The sequence below is a fragment of the Sturnus vulgaris genome, chromosome 5 (genome assembly GCF_052056855.1).
Source record: "Sturnus vulgaris isolate bStuVul1 chromosome 5, bStuVul1.hap1, whole genome shotgun sequence".
NCBI lineage: Eukaryota > Metazoa > Chordata > Aves > Passeriformes > Sturnidae > Sturnus > Sturnus vulgaris.
The window spans coordinates 15310259-15327375 of NC_142247.1; the positions used below are offsets into that span (position 1 = coordinate 15310259).

Below are 17117 nucleotides of genomic sequence, written 5' to 3' on the forward strand. Positions count from 1 at the left end.
AGAACTGAAAAGGCCAAGCTAACTGTAGGGTAATCTAGTCCATCTGAAGTCCCAGTGAACAGCTTTATCCCCTCACTGGACCTTGGGAGAGGATACTGTTACCTGACTTTTAGCAAGCCACTTCAGTTCTTTTTCATCACCTCCTCTATTTCTGTCTTGTCTGTTTTGACAGTAAGCATTCAGGAAAAATTGTCCAGCTATGTATTTATAACACTAGAACCTTGATCTCTGGAGCTTGTAATTTAAAATAAATATGCCTTCATATTGAAAAAACAGACATAACTTAATCAATATGAAAACAGAGGATGTTAGAGTTGATGCCTACATTTTAAGAAGTTAATAACAATTTCATGCTAAGAAATTGTTTTCCTGCAGTTGAATTTTCCAGGAAGGAAAAAAGGCAGGGTCCTTTTGAAATTTTTTTTTCTACTAGATTCAATCTTGCAAACGAGAATATTTCTGATTTTCTTATGCCAACATGATAGTTCACCATATACTTTACCATATAGTGTACAAAAGACAGACCTTTGGCATACTTTCCAAACACAGGCCTGAGCAACAGATCTTTGTATTCGTGCATAAACTTATTTTTTAGGAAATACTTCCTGAATATGTAGAAAAAGTAATGTTTAGGCTTTTCATTTGAGGAGATGGACTGTACAATTTCTCCCAGCTAGCACCAGCCATCCAAGTGCTACACATCACACCTATGCCAGACACCAGCAGGGACACCTACCCTTCAGGAGGTGGCAGAAGGAGCAAAAATTCCTGTCTCCCCCGCTGACTTGCAGGAAGACTGGCTAAATAGCTTGAATCAGGCTCCTCCTTCTCAGACAGCTAAAGGTGGTAAGACGAATCATATTCCTAGCTTTCAAGTTCATCTGACTTAACATCAAAAGAAAATATAAAAAGCAAAATATATTTGTGTAGATGAGATACAGGACTCCTGCCAGTACATGATATTGTATCCATTCAGTTACCAGTGGGAACCAGTGTTATGCCATTGCTTAGGTAGAAGGGAAAGCACATATACCTGTCCCTGTGCCCAGGCATGCACCACCTGCCACAGCTTCTGCCTGACAAGCTGCTGCAGAAACGGGGCTTTAATATTTCCATCTCTATATCACAATCCATAATGAAACAGGAAACATCCTGGATGGAGATATCATAACCATAAGTTTTACACAATATGAGTCGTGTTTCAGGCCTGTACCAAAATCTGTAGGGGTCCCCAACAGGCACAGCAGTTTGTTTGCACAGGAGCCACAGCTGGAGTGAGGTTAGTCTCTTGTACTAGAAGGATTTGCTGCTTACTGCAATATTTGTATCACTGTGCATGTGATCTCTAAAAGACAGCAAGGTGAGACAAAGTGATAATTTGAGAGAGAGATAAAGAGAAGGAGAGGAGGAGAGACAGAGGGAGAAAGAGAGATCTCTTTGGATCTTTATCTCTGAAGTTTCACTTTCTTCAGTGCCAGTCCAAGCAAGAAGCAGTGCTAGGCAAGGAGCATGGCTGCAATAGGAACTCTGGGCTCTGCTGCTGGTGATGGGAGCATGGTAGGCGCTGAATTTAAAATTCTGCTCACTTCTGCTGAGACACGTCTGACTGAGGAAGCAGCAAACTGCCATGGTCAGTTGATCTCCATGTGCAGAGAAACTCCACTGATCTCAGATATGACCCGTTCTTCCACTAAAAGTACTGAAAATGATGAGCAGGATTAGAGTGGGAAGAAGTGTGAGAGGTTCAAATATTTGTGCTTGCAGTATTTACAGCTGAATTTCTGTATCATGAGACTTCACAAATAGCTTGGCTTCATGGTACACGAAAATCTGAATTTATGGTCCTGAATGGGACTGGAGTAGGGAACCATGCTTGGTATCCAAGGTGTCTGGGACAGTTTTATAAAACATCAGCATCCAATCAGCTGCAGCAAAACTCAGACCTAGGAAACTTTTGGAGGGTTCTGAGATGGCATGTGCACATAATTATATATCTTGTTGGGCAGTGTAACAAAGGTGAATAAGAGGTCAAAAGTAGCTGTTGTTGCTCCATTGGTGACCACTATAATTCGTGATACAGTGGTGTTGCTCAGCTGGAAAGGCTCAGTTGCAGCCCTGTGATGGTAACGGCTACTGGAGTTTCCCAGAAATGCCAGGGTTTGGGTTTATGTAAGCCAGATTAGCACATAATACAATTCAGTGTGCTGGCTGCAGACAGAGACCAGCTTTGGTGCAGGAAGTTCCCTCTCTCATCAGCCTAGCAACATTTTGCTGGTTGAATTGGCTAAGGAAGTAAGCAACAGCTCTGGACTTAGGATCTGGGCTTCAGCCTTCACAGAGATGAACACAAGATACACCAGACTCTCTGCTGATGTTCAGAGTCATCCAATGTGATGATCAGCATCCCAGCAAAGCTTTCAAAGTAGCTTAGCAGCTGACTCTCCTTTTCAAGCCCAGAAAAATACTCCTGCAGGGAAGTACCCTGGGTCTGTCCACATGTCAATCTATCTGGCTGTGGGGCCAGCATGTGACACAGGTAGTTAAGAGCACCACTGAGGAGCTCTTCCCCAAGTACGACCAATCTTCTAATAAAGAAATGAGTTGGCTAATTTGGGATGCCCTGGCAGCAATGCCTTGGGATTTTCTGCCCAGTGGGACAGTGATACTGGAATCCTCTGGCTTCTGGTGGGATGGCAGACTATCATCAGCTGGTGTAGTTAGAGTTCATTTGTTGTGTTCATTAATGCTTACTTAGAGGAGAGCACATTTTTGGAAATAGGCCTGACTGTCAATCTTGAAAAACTGTCAAAAAGCAAGAACTAGAATTCAGCACTTTCCAGCCCCTCAGTCTGTTCTCTTCCCCAGCTGAGACCTGTCATAAGGGAAACTAATCACTCTTTTGCCTTAGATACTGTGATGGCTTTCCTCAGGCTGCTGGTTACACATTTGCCCATCATTTTTGAAAAAACTGTTGCAGTAACTCTTTATTCCCAGCTAAACTTTTAATTATGACCATCTTAAACACTTAAGTTTATGTTTTTATCAATTGACACTGCAGCTTAATGAGGAGAATGTCCTATGTGGCTCATATTCATTGTAACTACAACAGTTAGTCACATGGAAAAGTCAGGCCAAGGAGACCCCAACACCTGAAATAAAACATTGCCCGTCTTTTGACATGATCGCAACTAATGTTCTCTAGGGCTCAGTACTGGGGCCAGGTCTGTTTAATATCTTTATTAATGGTCTGAAGGAAGGAATTGAATGCACTTTCAGTAAGTTTACAGATGACACTAAGTTAGGTGCAAGTGTTGATCTGCTGAAGGGTAGGAAGGCTCTGCAGAGGGATCTGGACTGGCTGGATCAATGGGCCAAAGCCAACTGTCTGAGATTCAACAAGGCAAAGTGCTGGGTCCTGCACCTCGGTCACAACAACCCCATGCAGTGCTACAGGCTGGGAGCAGAGTAGCTGGAAAGCTGGTCTTCAGAAAAGATCCTGGATCAACAGCTAGCTGAACGTGAGCCAGTGTATGCCCAGGTGGCCAAGAAGGCCAATGGCATCCTGGCCTGTATCAGCAAGAGTGAGGCCAGCAGGACCAGGGCAGTGACTGTCCCTTGTACTTGGCACTGGTGAAGACACACCCTGAATCCGGTGTCCAGTTCTGGGCCCCTCACTGCAAGAAAGACTTTAAGGCTCTGGAGCATGTCTAGAGAAGGGCAACAGAACTGGTGAAGGGTCTGGAGAACAAGCCTGATGAGCAGTGGTTGATAGAGCTGGGGTTGTTTAACCTGGATAAAAGGAGGCTCTGGAGGAACTACACTCCTCTCTACAACTACTTGGAAGGAGCTTGTAGCCAGATGGGGATTGGTCTCTTCTCCCAAGTAACATGCACCAGGACAAGAGGAAACGGCCTTGAGTTGTAACAAGGGAGGTTTAGATTGGGTATTATGAAAAATTTCTTTGCTCAAAGTCCAGTCAGGCATTGGAACAGGATGCCCAGGGGAATGATGGCATTATCAACCACAGAAGTGTTCAAAAATGTGAGGAGGTAGCACTCGGGGACACAGGTTAGTGATGAACCTGGCAGTACTGGGTTAACAATTAGACTTTCTGATCTTAAAGATCTTTTCCAACTTAAGCAATTCTATGATTCCATGACTCAATAGTTTCAAAAGAGAAATAGAACTTCTGACCAGGCAGCTCTCCAATGACCACCAGCTGATTACAACCTTGAGAAAGGTTTCTCTTTCACCACTGCTGTAACTCCCATCTCTTTGGGGATAATGTTGCTCAGGAATGTCAGTCAGCACCTACTCTGGCACTGGATTGTGTGTCTAATGCTGCTCTCGCCTAGAAAACACATTTCCATCTGCATCATTTTTCTTCTATTTGTCTGAACAAACACTTGAAACTGCTATCTCTAATTCTTGATTTATCCTCTCATTTACTAGCACTCTGGCAGACTTCTTAGTTGCTATACAGCAATGTGAAGGATCTTATTTTGGGAAAATGCTACATTTTATCTCCTCTTTGGGGTCACATTATTTTCCAGAATTGGCAGACTTCTTTTTAAACTTGGTATTTTTTCCCCCTGATACCCTGTTATAATTAGCACTAAATCAGACACTGAAGGCACTAGAGCAGAAGGCTGAGAAAGGGTTTCCTGGTAGTAAAAATATGAGAGACTGAGATAAAGATACTTCTGCTCCCAATATTCCCTCCTGGAAACTACAAATCCAGCAGATGAGAAACCATCTGTGTGGATACCTTGTGATGCATTTTAACGCTAAAATAGTAATTGAGCTGCACTTCCAGGGCTTCCCTTGCCAGCAGCCATCCCTGGAAATCCCCTGTAGGAGTGAAAGGATAGATAAGGACAGTGCCATGGAAACAGCTGATCCTTCCCTTACCTTTCCTAAATACACTAGCAACTGGAGACTAACTTGCAAAAGTCAAACTAACTAACCAAATTTGAACAAATCTAAATATTTTGTGCTCAATTTCAGTGTAATAGTTAGGAACTATGAGAAAATACTTTAAGAAAATATGAGGTCTCAGTGCTTTTATTCTTGAAAAAATAATGTGTTGTCAACACCTCTTTATGGTGAGAGCTCTAATAATAGATTTGGTGTACATTTTGACACACCTTTATCCTTGCGTTTTAGAAATGTTAAAAAAATCAAATTGGCTATACTAATGAAAAAAATCTGCTATTTCTAGGGCAAAGATTAATGCAGAGCAGTGCTGTAACCCTACAATCTTCCAAAGAAAGCAACGGAGAGACTTTTGAACATCATTCGATAAGAAAGACATTAGGGAGAAGCTGCAGCTTCAAATTCATGAGTCTCACACTCACATTTGTAAGTCCAGCAGAAAACAGAAACCTCCGCTTTCTGCTGAAGAGGCATTTCACTGTTTTAGCTGATCAAATGCACTTTGCAATCAAGGGGCAATATCTTCTGGTTCAAGCTGTTTCTTTCAAGGGACTTAATCACTAATCTGGGAAAGAAAAATACAGCCTGTTTCACCACTGCTGAAAAGCTGCCAACACTTGCTCTAAGTGATTGCACTGTATTTGTTCTTCCTGAAGAATACAGTGACAATACGTAGGTGGGAGAAATAAAGACCCCTGCTGCATTCCAATTAACTTTTTTGTTCTATTTAAAAATTACTTATAAGGTTGCTAATTCACCATGTTCTGCCTCCAGTCATAACTGAGGATGGTGTTCTTACTACGATTAATTTGATTTCATGTTTTGGTGAAGTGGAACAGCCTAACCCTGGTCTACACATACTCTGGGTAATTTCTCCTACTTCTGCAACTGCATTGCCCACATCTGTTGGTGATACTTTGAGTCACCAGGAACTAAGAAACTCTCTGGAGTGAAGCCTCAGAAAAACTGCAGAGAATTCCCAATGAACACTGAGATCCATAAAGCATTTGGGGATTCTAAGCACACCTGACTCTCCTGATGACCTCTTCCCAAACTTTCCAGCAAAGTGCTGTAGGCTTTTAGCCTTCTGTAGGTATTAGCAGAAGCATTAGTCAGTGAAGTCCAAACAGCTGGTAGACAAGTGTTGTGACTGCTTCAGAACACACACATTCAGGGCCCAGCTCTCAGGAACGTTGGGCAGAAGGCTGTGTCAATGGCACCACGTGGATTGTTGACTGCCAGGGCCTACACACACGATCACATGCAGGACAGGATTTCTGTAATCATGCTTTATAGTTCCTTCACCAGTGCTGCTATAAACAAAAGTTTTCAGATTAACTCTTACAGGCATTCTTACACTGATTTAAGATGGATCTGTATCAGCCTAGCCTGTGAAATAAGTCAAAAGAAAGAGAGCATCGGTTAAATGAGAATAAAAATAACAGATGCGTATCAGTTTGTGGACAAAGACTTAACGAAGGAGGTAAAACTGTACCATACATGGCTCAAAATTGATTAGGACTGCCCACACAAATTAGCAGTCCTTGTGTTAAATGAGCTCCAAGCACTTCTTTAATTAAGCAGATGCAACTATGGGAAACAAGCCTCACCTTTGTAGCAAGAAGTATTGAGTGAAGACTAAAACCAGCAAATGTATGAACACATACTTGACAACACACCTTCTTTATTGGTGGCCTTGGATGTTATTTTAACAATAACATTAAAATACTAAATGCTTTCACTTTCTTTCAGAAAACAAAAGAGGAAGTAGAATACACAGCTACTACAGCTTAAGTAATTAACTTCCTCAACTAAACACAGTCTTAGGCAGCTCAGGTTAGATTTTTTCAATTAAGAGAATTTAAATCACAATTTACACACGTTGTGAGTGCTGGTTAGGTTATTTATACTAAGCTAACCAGTCTAACGCAAGATAACACACTTTTTTTCCCATTATCTAGCTCTGCTGAGCTATTCAGGCTTCTTGTCCTATAAATGCTAATTGATTTGCATGTAAACTGCAGTTTTGTAATGGACAGAGAGATCAGTCCATGTAGATGCAATGACAATATCAGGTTCTTAATTTACTTGCATCATATTGGGGGATACTGTCTGAAATGACTTCTCTTTGGGAAAATGGAACGAAAACTAGCTTTTGAAAGATTACTAAACTGTGAAATGAAACATAATGAAGCAAAATGTTTATAAACAGATATAAAAGAATTAGACTATCTAAACACATATTTAATAACAGTGAAGGTTAGTAACACTGATTGTATTTTTCAGTCTGAAAGTACTGCTTTTATATTTGATTTGTGGTAAGAGGAAATGTTGGATTTTTCAGACTGAACAACAAAAGCGGTCCAGAAGTTCATACTCTAAATAGCATGTCACTTTTGGTACTTTCTAATGGTTTGATTCTAGCAAATGCATGAGTGAGTCACAAAGGAAAGGTTTATGATTAGAATAATAAAATGCAGTGCTTTCCTGGATGGTGTATATACACATTCATCTCAATGACATGGCAGCCATGCTCACCACACAGCTAAAGCTGGTGACATTAAGAAACTGGTCTCCTGGCTTAAAAGGAAGATTGCTCTTTTATCTTCAAAACATATTTATGTTGACAGACATGTTACTGTAGTACCAATGTTTTTATATAATATTAGTGTTGCGTAACCTACTGAATTCTTCAGTAATTCTAAATTCAGCTTGGAGGTTCAAAATCAAACCTGAGAAGAAAGCACATGTGTGAAACTCCAGAAAGAAACCTGCTATTTCTGTTCATCTCTTTGCTTGAAATTTTTAACTTGATGATTTTACAACCAAACTAAGGTGTCTGTGCCCTTGTTTTTTCTTGATGGAGCAGAGCAGTCAGTTCACAAATGATGTTGGCCTTCATCCTGTAAACACTTCTGAACACTTTTACACCATTGACAGTTTGACTAAATTCAAGGGGATTATTTGCATGAGTGTTTCATGCATCGGTGCTTGCTGTATTCAAGCCATACATACATAACATACATGTTCTGATGCTCAATAAATTAAAAGTCCAGTTGTGTCATCTTGTAAATGCTTTTCCACTTTATTCACACACAAAGTGGATGTCAGGACCTGCCTCTCCACTGCTACCACACTTTAGAAAAAAGAGGAACTTTCACACAATTTACCCCATCGTCGGGTCGTTCCTGACCTGAAATCTCCACAGAGTAACGCACAGCCTGGGGGGAGGCCAGGCCGTTCCTTCTGTGCTCTGCTACCCCAAGGGAGTTGACAGAGCAGGGCCACAGGGGACGGGACAGCCCCTCTGGAAGCTGAGGCGCTTCCCAAGGGAGCGCGTCCACCCGGGGTAGGTCTGCACAAGCCGCTGGCAGCCCCGGGGGTGCACGGGTGAGGGGAGGATCGGGGAGCCCCGCTGTGCCCTGACCCTGCTCACCCCCACGCCCAGATCTAGCCCGGCGCTCCAGGCCTGAGCGCCGCCCTCTCCCCTCACAGAACGGGATCTGAGCCGGGCACGTCCCCGGCCAGCAGCGTCTCAGTGGGGCCGGCGGAGAGCGGCAGCATCCGGCAGCCCTGCGGCCTGCGGGCCCTGCCCCCAGACTGGGCCGCGTCTCCCGCGAGAGGCGGAGGGAGAGCAACCGAGGGAGCCTCGTTGCTCCTTCCTCCTCCCCTTCCTCCCCGTCTCCCACAGCCTCTCCGCAGGGCCAGGCCGTTGCGGGCGGTGCAGCAGCGCTGCCCCCGCCCCTCGGCGCTGGCGGCCGGGCCGAGCGGCGGCGGGGTCACGGCGGCGGCCGGGTCAGAGGGTAAAGGTTGCTCCCCCAGCATCCTCCGTGCTGGATACTCAGCCATCTTGGATTCGCGGGACAAGAAAATTCATGCGGTGAGTCCGGCCCCGGCCGCCCCTCCCCGGCCCCGCCACTGACCCGAGCCTCGCCGCCGTCCCGGCCGCGGCCCGATGTGGGAGGCCCGGGAGGCGGCGCGGCTCTCGGCGGGGCTCGGTGGGCCTGGGGCCGCACAACCGGGTTTCCGTTTGCTTTTGTCTCCGAGGGGGAGCGGGGGGGACGCGCGGAGCCCGAGCCGGGGGCGCAGCCGCAGGCCCAGCCCGGCCTGCCGCCCCCCGCCCTCCTCCGCGGCCGCGGGCGGCGGCGGCCTCCGGGCGCCGCTCCGGGGCCGGGTGAGGCCGCGGCCTGGCGGTGTTTGGGCCCCGCATCCCTGCGGCCGCCGTTGGCAGCTCGCCCTGCGGCCCGCTCGGCCCGCCCGAACGGCTCCTTCCCGCCGCCGCCACGCCGGCTTCTCCCAGGCCTCCTCCGTCCCTCCGAGCCCGGCCCCGCGGGGCTGCACGGCCGCCCGGCCCCCGCCCGCCGCCTTCCCTGGGCCCGGCGCCGGGGCAGCGGAACCTGCCGCCCACGGCCGGGGCTGCGCCGGCCCCGCGCTCCGCCGAGCGGCCGTGCGGCCTGCGCCACGGGCCCCGGGCGGAGAAAGAGGGTGAGACGGGGGTGCTGCTGGCTGGCTTTCGGTTGAAAAATATATATTTTTTTTTTTGCCTGCGCCTCTTTCACTCTCCTCCTCGCGGCGGTTAAGGCGGTGTGTAAACAGGTTCTGGCTTTCTCTCGGACGTGTTTGTAAAACAAACTTGAAAGAGACCGAAGGAACCAGCTTTCCCCTGCCCGCCTAGGCGGCGATGACAAGCTCTGGCGTGAACCTGACCCGTGCTGGGAGAGGAGGTGGCACAGGGTGACAGGTTAGGGATAAGAGGGGCACAGTAGGGCGGCGGGGAAAGATGCAGTAATCGGCGTTTGCAGTCTAGTTAGTGTATGTATGCTCCTGGTGAAAACAAGGTACCAACTAATGGTATTCTCGGTTTTCGGGTGGGTTTTTCTTGGTGAAGTTACAAGTAACTTTGTTTTGGAGGCTCTGTAATGTGGGAAAATGAAAATATGCTTGTGTAAGGTGTTAGTTGCTTCTGCTGCTTATCCACATCTAACACAAGCATGTTTAATTTCTGCTGTCTCTTTTATCCGGGAAAAAGTTGTTTCCAACTTTGCACCGTTTTATCCCCAGGGGAGGATAAGAACTTTCTGTGTACCTTTCATAAATATATATGTGTGTGTGTTTGTGTGACTTGAGTATGTGAAGGAGACACTCCTGTGTGCCTGCACAGCAGCATCTGATGCTGGTGTCTGACTGCTAGTCTTAACTCTTTGACTGGGGAAAGAGAGATTAAGATGAGCAAACCTGCTGTCATGTCTGTTACTGGAAAAATTTATGTTTTGGGAAACTTGGATTTGCTTCAGACTGTTAAGACTTGTGAAGACCTGCTAGAGCAAAATTATTGTAGAAGTTTATATTGCAAAGACATCTTCCTCTGGACCTGAAAGAATTGTTGTGCATGTGTTGATGTACTTTGAGTTCTCTTATAATGACATATTAATAGAACATAGCTCACAGGATCAAGTTTTGTCATCTTGAACATGGTGTATCTGTCCATGCTTTTTTTCCTCTTCATTTTGCCCCCAACTTTCACTGTTGTTTATGTTGAGTATTCAGCTGGTATGCTAAACATCCAGGCGTTGACTGCTTCTGATTTTAGAAAGGGATTTGAATACTCACTTATCAAGAGCTGACTGTCTTGACTTGCAAGTGTATTTCCGTTTCATTTTCAGGAAGCTGTTGATAAAGCTAAGAGTGTGGTAGTAGATAAACCTTGTCTACACATCTCTTCTAGAAACTTAATATTGCTGTCAAAGTAGTCATTGTTATTGCCACCTATTTGTGTGTCAGTTCTATCAAGAAATGAAAAAAAAGCCCTTGGCTAAAAATTGTAAATAAAGAACCCCCCGAAAATTATATTTAAAAACAGATTTGAGTTCTCTTTAACAGAATCTAATTTTAGGTAATTGTTATTTAGTGGAAAAAATAGGACAGTTAGTGTGTCCTGAAGTTTGATGCTAAAAAATTGTCCCATAAGTGGCTGTTTCCACCCGAAAATCTTGGTCTTTATGTCAGTTGCTTCATATGAAAATTCTTTGTGCCCGCAGCAGACTGGTAGATCTCAGACAGTATTTTGGTTTTATTTTTTATATTTCTAAATGCATTTCTGTCTGGATAGAGATTAGCTCTGAAATCAGGAACATTATTGCTTTTTTTAGCTTCTGTTGTAGCTTTCTTAAAAATTACCCTAATATTCATGTTGATGCAAGGTCTGTTGTGTAGTAATTGCTAAGTTGTAACCTCATTATGGTTTTAAAGAGGCCTTGTATTGTAACTTTGATTATTCAAAAATATCTTCCACCTTCTTTTTATGAACTCAATAAGTGAATAGAACTTAAAAATGCACCATATTTGAATTAAAGCAGATGTTTCTATCACCATTCTGACTTTATCTGGAAACTGAAGAGAAATATTGAATTACTTGTTTTCCTATGAGGTAGTATGGAAAATGCACCAAGTACAGGACTGTGTTCTAAAGGAAGTAGGCCTCTGTATCTAACTTTTAAAATTGTGTCTTCTCTTAAAGCTATAATGTGCTTGAATAAAAGGCGTCTTAAAAAAAGTGTTTTTAAAAAAAAATTCTTAAATTCTTGGCAGAATATTTGCCACATTTGTTGTGTGTGTTTATAAATGCTAGCTTAAATAGAAAGCCCTTTACCAGTTTCTATGGAAGTACAGTACCTTAGGAAGTCAAATCAATATTTTTACAACAGATTTAAACGCTCTGTAAATGATACAGTTTTTCTCATTTAAAATTACAATTAATGCAGTGTGTATGTAAATTTCAAGATTAACAAAAGCATAGAAGCTGAAGTTAGATTAACTTTGCTTTATCTAAGCTTTTGAGACATAAGTAAAAAAGTATGTGAGCATTCTGCTATACAGCAGAAATCTGCTAATAGATTTGCTTTAAATTTATGTCTCAGTTGCACTGCATTGAACAATTCAGTACAACTCGTTTCAGTTGTCTTTCCTGAGTAGAATTGGCCTTTTTTTCCCCTTTTCTAAAATTTCTTTCCAGATGTGCTTTAGCACATAGATGCTATGTTTATGTGTGTCTTGTTGGTCTCCTGACCCAGGTTCCTGGAAAAGCATATGAACACCTGAAAGTTTGTGTGTAGTCTCCTTGACTCACAAGCACCTGCTTACATGCTGATGGTTAACTTTGTGCAGGAGTTTTCAGGATGGATGGTGTATTTTGACAGCTAATTATGCTTTTATTGAGCATTATAATAGTGTAGGAAGAATTGTGTCACATGAAAATACTGCACAGTAGGATATTTTAAATTGTCCTTGTGGAATTATTTTGGTTTTGGAACAGGTGTGTATGTACCAAGCATAGTCTGTGCTATTCAACAAGATACTCTAACATAGGATTGAAAATATTTTTGCTTTTGTATGTGCAAAAATGGAAAAAAAACCTAACCAAAAACCCAGCCATAATATGTTCAGAGTGCTTATAACATATATTTTATCTTTCATTTTTAATACTCTCATAAAATATAATGTTTTTGTTGTGGTGATGTGCACTAGCTCATCTTCTGGCCTGGTTGTGTAATAGGTTCCAAGTCAAGGTGTAAATGGTTCTTGCCCAAAGGGGTTACTAAGCACCCTTAATTTGTCTTGCTGCAGCATTGGTTGTTAGTAGCATTACAGAAAAGTGTGCATTATTTTTCCCCCCCGACTTGATTACTCTGCCATCTGATTGCTTTTTGCAGTGCTAATATGTATAATTTTACAACTCTACATTTCCTTGGAGGATTTCTTTCAGATTATGCTGGTAGGTTAAAATTTTATTATAAAGAAGATTTTTTTCAGACACATCCACTTCTTGTTAAAGTGCAATGCAAGAGTTGTTAATCAGAAATTCAGTAGTAAGTAAACCATTGTTTCTTCCTGTTTTCCTTTTGATTTGGGATAATTTATGGGGGATTATTTTTAAGTATTATTTTTTTACCCCATGTCACTTGGTATTTTTTTCCTTTTTTTTTTTTTTTTTTTTTTTTTGTTTGTTTGTTTTTTTTTTTTTTTTTGTTTATTAAACTTCAGAAGCATTTTTAAAATCCTGCTTTCAGATTTTTTTTATGTGCTTGAGATCGCTCAGTGATGTTTGAATATAGTTCACAGAGTTCAAGTTATTCATCAAAAGGTGTAGTTTATTTTAACTGAAAACTGGTATAAAATAATGCTGTATTTGTGGTACATAAAATGGAAACGCTTACTTTTGCATTGCTGCTGCTGAGCAGCCAATAATGCAATAGGCTAAGTTGGACCATGCTTTCTGTCTGAGTTACCTACTGAAGTGATGGGTTACTCTGGGTAAGTCATTTAACCAATTCATAATCAAGTTCTAGTCTGTGTAAGGGAATAATGGTTTCCTGTGTTTTACTTGCCTGATTCAAGACTTGTGTGGAACCACGTACCAGTAGCAGTTAATAAATACGGTTTAAGAGGCTATGTTAACCCCCCCAAAATGGCCCTATACCAAATTCAGTAGGTGGCAGTTGTATTGTTTGCCCTTACATGTTTCAGAATGATATGTCCGCAATATTTTCATTACAGTCTAAATCTGTGTGCATTTGGAAACAATAGGAGAGAGTTTACAGGCACCAAAAAGAAGCAGTTGGACTCATTACGGCCAAGTATTTTTAATTATAAAATGTTAACATTTAGATTTGTAGGCGATATTGTGGCAAACAAGTTTTTCTAAAGCTGTTTTTCTAACACCAACGATGATACTGTAATATCATATATTATTTTTTCTGCCAAAGGGTTGTAGGAAAATGCCCGTCCTGGTGCAAAATGAGCAACTAATGCTTGTGTCAGTGCGCTTGTCTTGCACTCTATACAACTGTGTGAGTTTTTGCTTTGAGCTTCAATGTAATAGTATTTTTCCTCTTCCAGCTTATGAAAACCTTGCATTGTTTGGGGCAGAATGACTATTCCTTGTAAGCATTTTTTATTGGAATTGTGAAAACTATTCTTGAAAAGGAAATGTTGCCAGAGAATTATAATGATGGAAAAAATGTCTGCCAACCTTCCTTCTGTTGCTCTGCTGTGTAGGGGACTTGTTTGGGTGTATGCTTGAAGTCTTTTACCATTCAGTAGTGATGAGGTTTGTGAGAAAGTACTTGTTGCATATAAATATTTATTTTTTGAAAAAGTTATAAAACAGAAAAATAGCTGTGAAGCAGGTATTTTATGTAATGACTGAGTAGCCCAAAATAATGTATAAAAGAAGGTCGTCTCTTGAATAATGTGGAAAAGTGGAAATCTGAAAGATTTTCAAATAGAAATCAGCTGTAAGCAACGTCAACTTTTGAAAGACTGACAAGGTGATGAGCAATTCTGAATGTTAAAGTACCTTGTGATACAGCGTCCGCCTGTAAAACTGTTTGGCGCAAAAATCTTTTTAATGAGCTATTGGATTATTTATTGCAGTTTTGGTACTGTTCCTGATACTTTACTGTGTGGTATACTTTTCCTAACATGTTAAAAGCACCATCGTAAAGTAGAAAGGTACCTTATGTTGAAATCTTAATTTGTTGGGTTATTTGCTGGATGTGGATGCACATTTCCAGTAAGATGAAACTGATTAAGTTCAGCATTACTAAAGAGAGTAAGTCGGAGTCGGTATCACTTTTTATTTCATGGTGGAAGTTGAAGTAAATTCAGGAATTCCAGTTCCTTTGCTACTGTGGCATGAAGTTAATTTTGTTTGTTTGGGGGTTGTTGTGTTTTCTTTTGTGTGTATTTTGTTTTTTGGTTTTGAAAACTTTGGCATTTTCAGGATGATATGTTTTGGACAATAAATGCATGTTTTGTTTCCCCCAGTTTCCTGGAAGCATAGTTAGGCAAGAACATAAATGTTGTGAGACATGATGGAACAGTCACTATGAAAATTTCTTGCAAGGATAAAATTTAGTTTTCAGGAGTTTGGTGCTCTTCTGAGCTTACCTTAGATCAGTGTATGTTGTGAATATCAGCAGTGTATGGTTGATGGCAGGTAGTATTTTCATTTGGATTACTATTTTAATTAGGAATTCATAAACTCTTAATATTAATTGTGATCCTAATATTTTATTGTCTCTGAAAGACATGTAACTAGTTTAAATCATTTTTTAAGCAACAGCCAGTTCTTTTATGGTCCACAGGGTAGATTCAGTTTCACACTAGTCTGAATTAGGTTTTAAAACAAGAGTTCAGCAAGTCTTGAAAACTGGGATGGCCAATTGTGGGTCTGGTTGGTAATCTCACTAAGAGCAGGTGTCTTTAACTCCCCCTTAACAATGTATTCCAGTGTCCAGCTGCTGGCCGTTTCTATACTAATGAATACCTGCATCTGCTGAGTCCAGTTATTAAAGCAAAACCATTTTGTACAGTGTATATTAAAACTTAGTAGACTAAAGGTACTCCACAGGCCTTGGTGTTAATGTACTTAGGAGAGAGCCTGGAGAGGAGTAATAGCGGCTGCAAATGAATAAACTGTTGATAGTAGAATGTGCTTCGTGAATTAGTTTGTGTTTGTAACTGCAAGAAACATAAAAATTTAAAATAAGTCATATAGGTAACCCAACTTTCGAGTTAACTCTAAAGTTAAGCATTTTACTGAATTTATATAAATATGCTTCTATATGGAAACTGAAATCAGATGGAGAAGATTTGAGTTATGGTCCTACAGACCTCATAAAATTGTGTCTAGGTGAAAGAAGGAATTTCAAATTAGTGCACCCTCTTGAAAATAAATAGTCATACATGATTTGGTGTGTCTTTGGTAGGATGGCGGCTGGTTAAGCATCCTGTAAACACATGCAGGCTTTCAGAGTGTCTGCACCACAACTCTTCCCTGAAGTGGGGGGAAGGTCACAAAGAGATGTGGAAAAAAGGAAGTTGAGGTTTATCATGGTTTAAGTATTAAGAAACAGAACAAATCTTTAAGAAACTAATTTTTATTAATTCTGCTGCTCATAGCAAAGGTCTTTATGATTAGTAGGGTTTTTGTGTTTTAGTTTGGTTTTGTTTTTTGTCTACTGCATGTAAATTAACTTTTATGGTCTCAGATGGTTCAGTATTTTTGGGACTGTCAAGAGAGAGCTTCAGTCTGAGTCCAATCTAATATTCTGCTCCAACTGAGCAATTATTCTTTGTGCATATTGATGTAACTGTCCATGGCTCTGCAACAGATTCCAGTGCAGTACTTAATTTTGTAATGTGCTCTAAAAATAAGTGCATAGTCTTATGTAACACATCTTGTATTGTTAGCACCTAGAGGCTTCATCCTCACTGGTATGAAGTAGAACACATCCTACATAATTTTTGATTATGGGTATTTACATCTGAAATGCTTTCTTTGTCAGTGTCTATGGGCAAAGAGTAGCTTTGATTTAGGAATGAGTGGTAGTTTTAGGGATATCAAATACCTTGTTTGCATGCTGAAGTATGTTGCTCCTCTGCATAGCTGAGCAAAACAACAGTTGGAAAGGTACTATATAGTTCAGTAGACATTTGTTTCCACAAAGAAACTGTGGATTCCTGCTTACAGGTATGTGCACTTTCTCAGAGCTCTCACTTAATTTGGCTGTGCACTGCAACTCTGAGAGTTCTGAAAGTCTGTGGATGCTGCAAACATGAAAACGAGGTATTAATCATATTAATGCAGCTTTGACGTGAAATCTTCTTGAAAAGAAGAGTGACATTTATGATCAAATTACACTGTTCTGTTAGTTTTTGTACACCTCTTGCTGTAGTCTTAGCAATGTTTTGATCTCTTTAATATGGCTTTTCTCACGCTTTTTTGAATTCAGGCTGCAAATAACATATTAAATTAGGTAATAAAATGCATCATGTCTTGCTGATAGGATGACACCTGTACAGAGCAAACTTGGCATATGTAAATAATTTAAGGGACAGAAATCAAATGTATCAAGAATTATAGCTTTATCTGAGTAACTTGGTTCTCATTTTTCACCACTTCTTGAAGTAGGTGCTATGTTTTTATGTTGAAATTTCAGAGTAGAGAGTTGAATGTTCATATCTAAGTCTGAGGCCAAAATGGAGGCAACCATTCTTTTTCTATTAGTCTCCCTCTAAAAGTTAATTTTTTATAGTGTTGTTTACTGACACCCCAAATGCTTCACTTTACAACGTCTTTCTCTTTGCCTAAGAGATCTGGTGCTTCAGTGAAGAATGAA

The 17117-nt window shown here is 41.4% G+C and overlaps 1 protein-coding gene across 1 annotated transcript in view; it reads left to right on the top strand.

The window, feature by feature from the left end:
• The first annotated feature begins 8432 nt into the window (after positions 1-8432).
• Positions 8433-17117, top strand: part of CNOT2 (CCR4-NOT transcription complex subunit 2) — an 81329-nt gene continuing 72644 nt past the window's right edge. The window contains exon 1 of the mRNA XM_014879627.2: positions 8433-8815. The gene's annotated coding sequence lies outside the window, so the exon portion shown is untranslated. The remainder of the gene's footprint in view (positions 8816-17117) is intronic.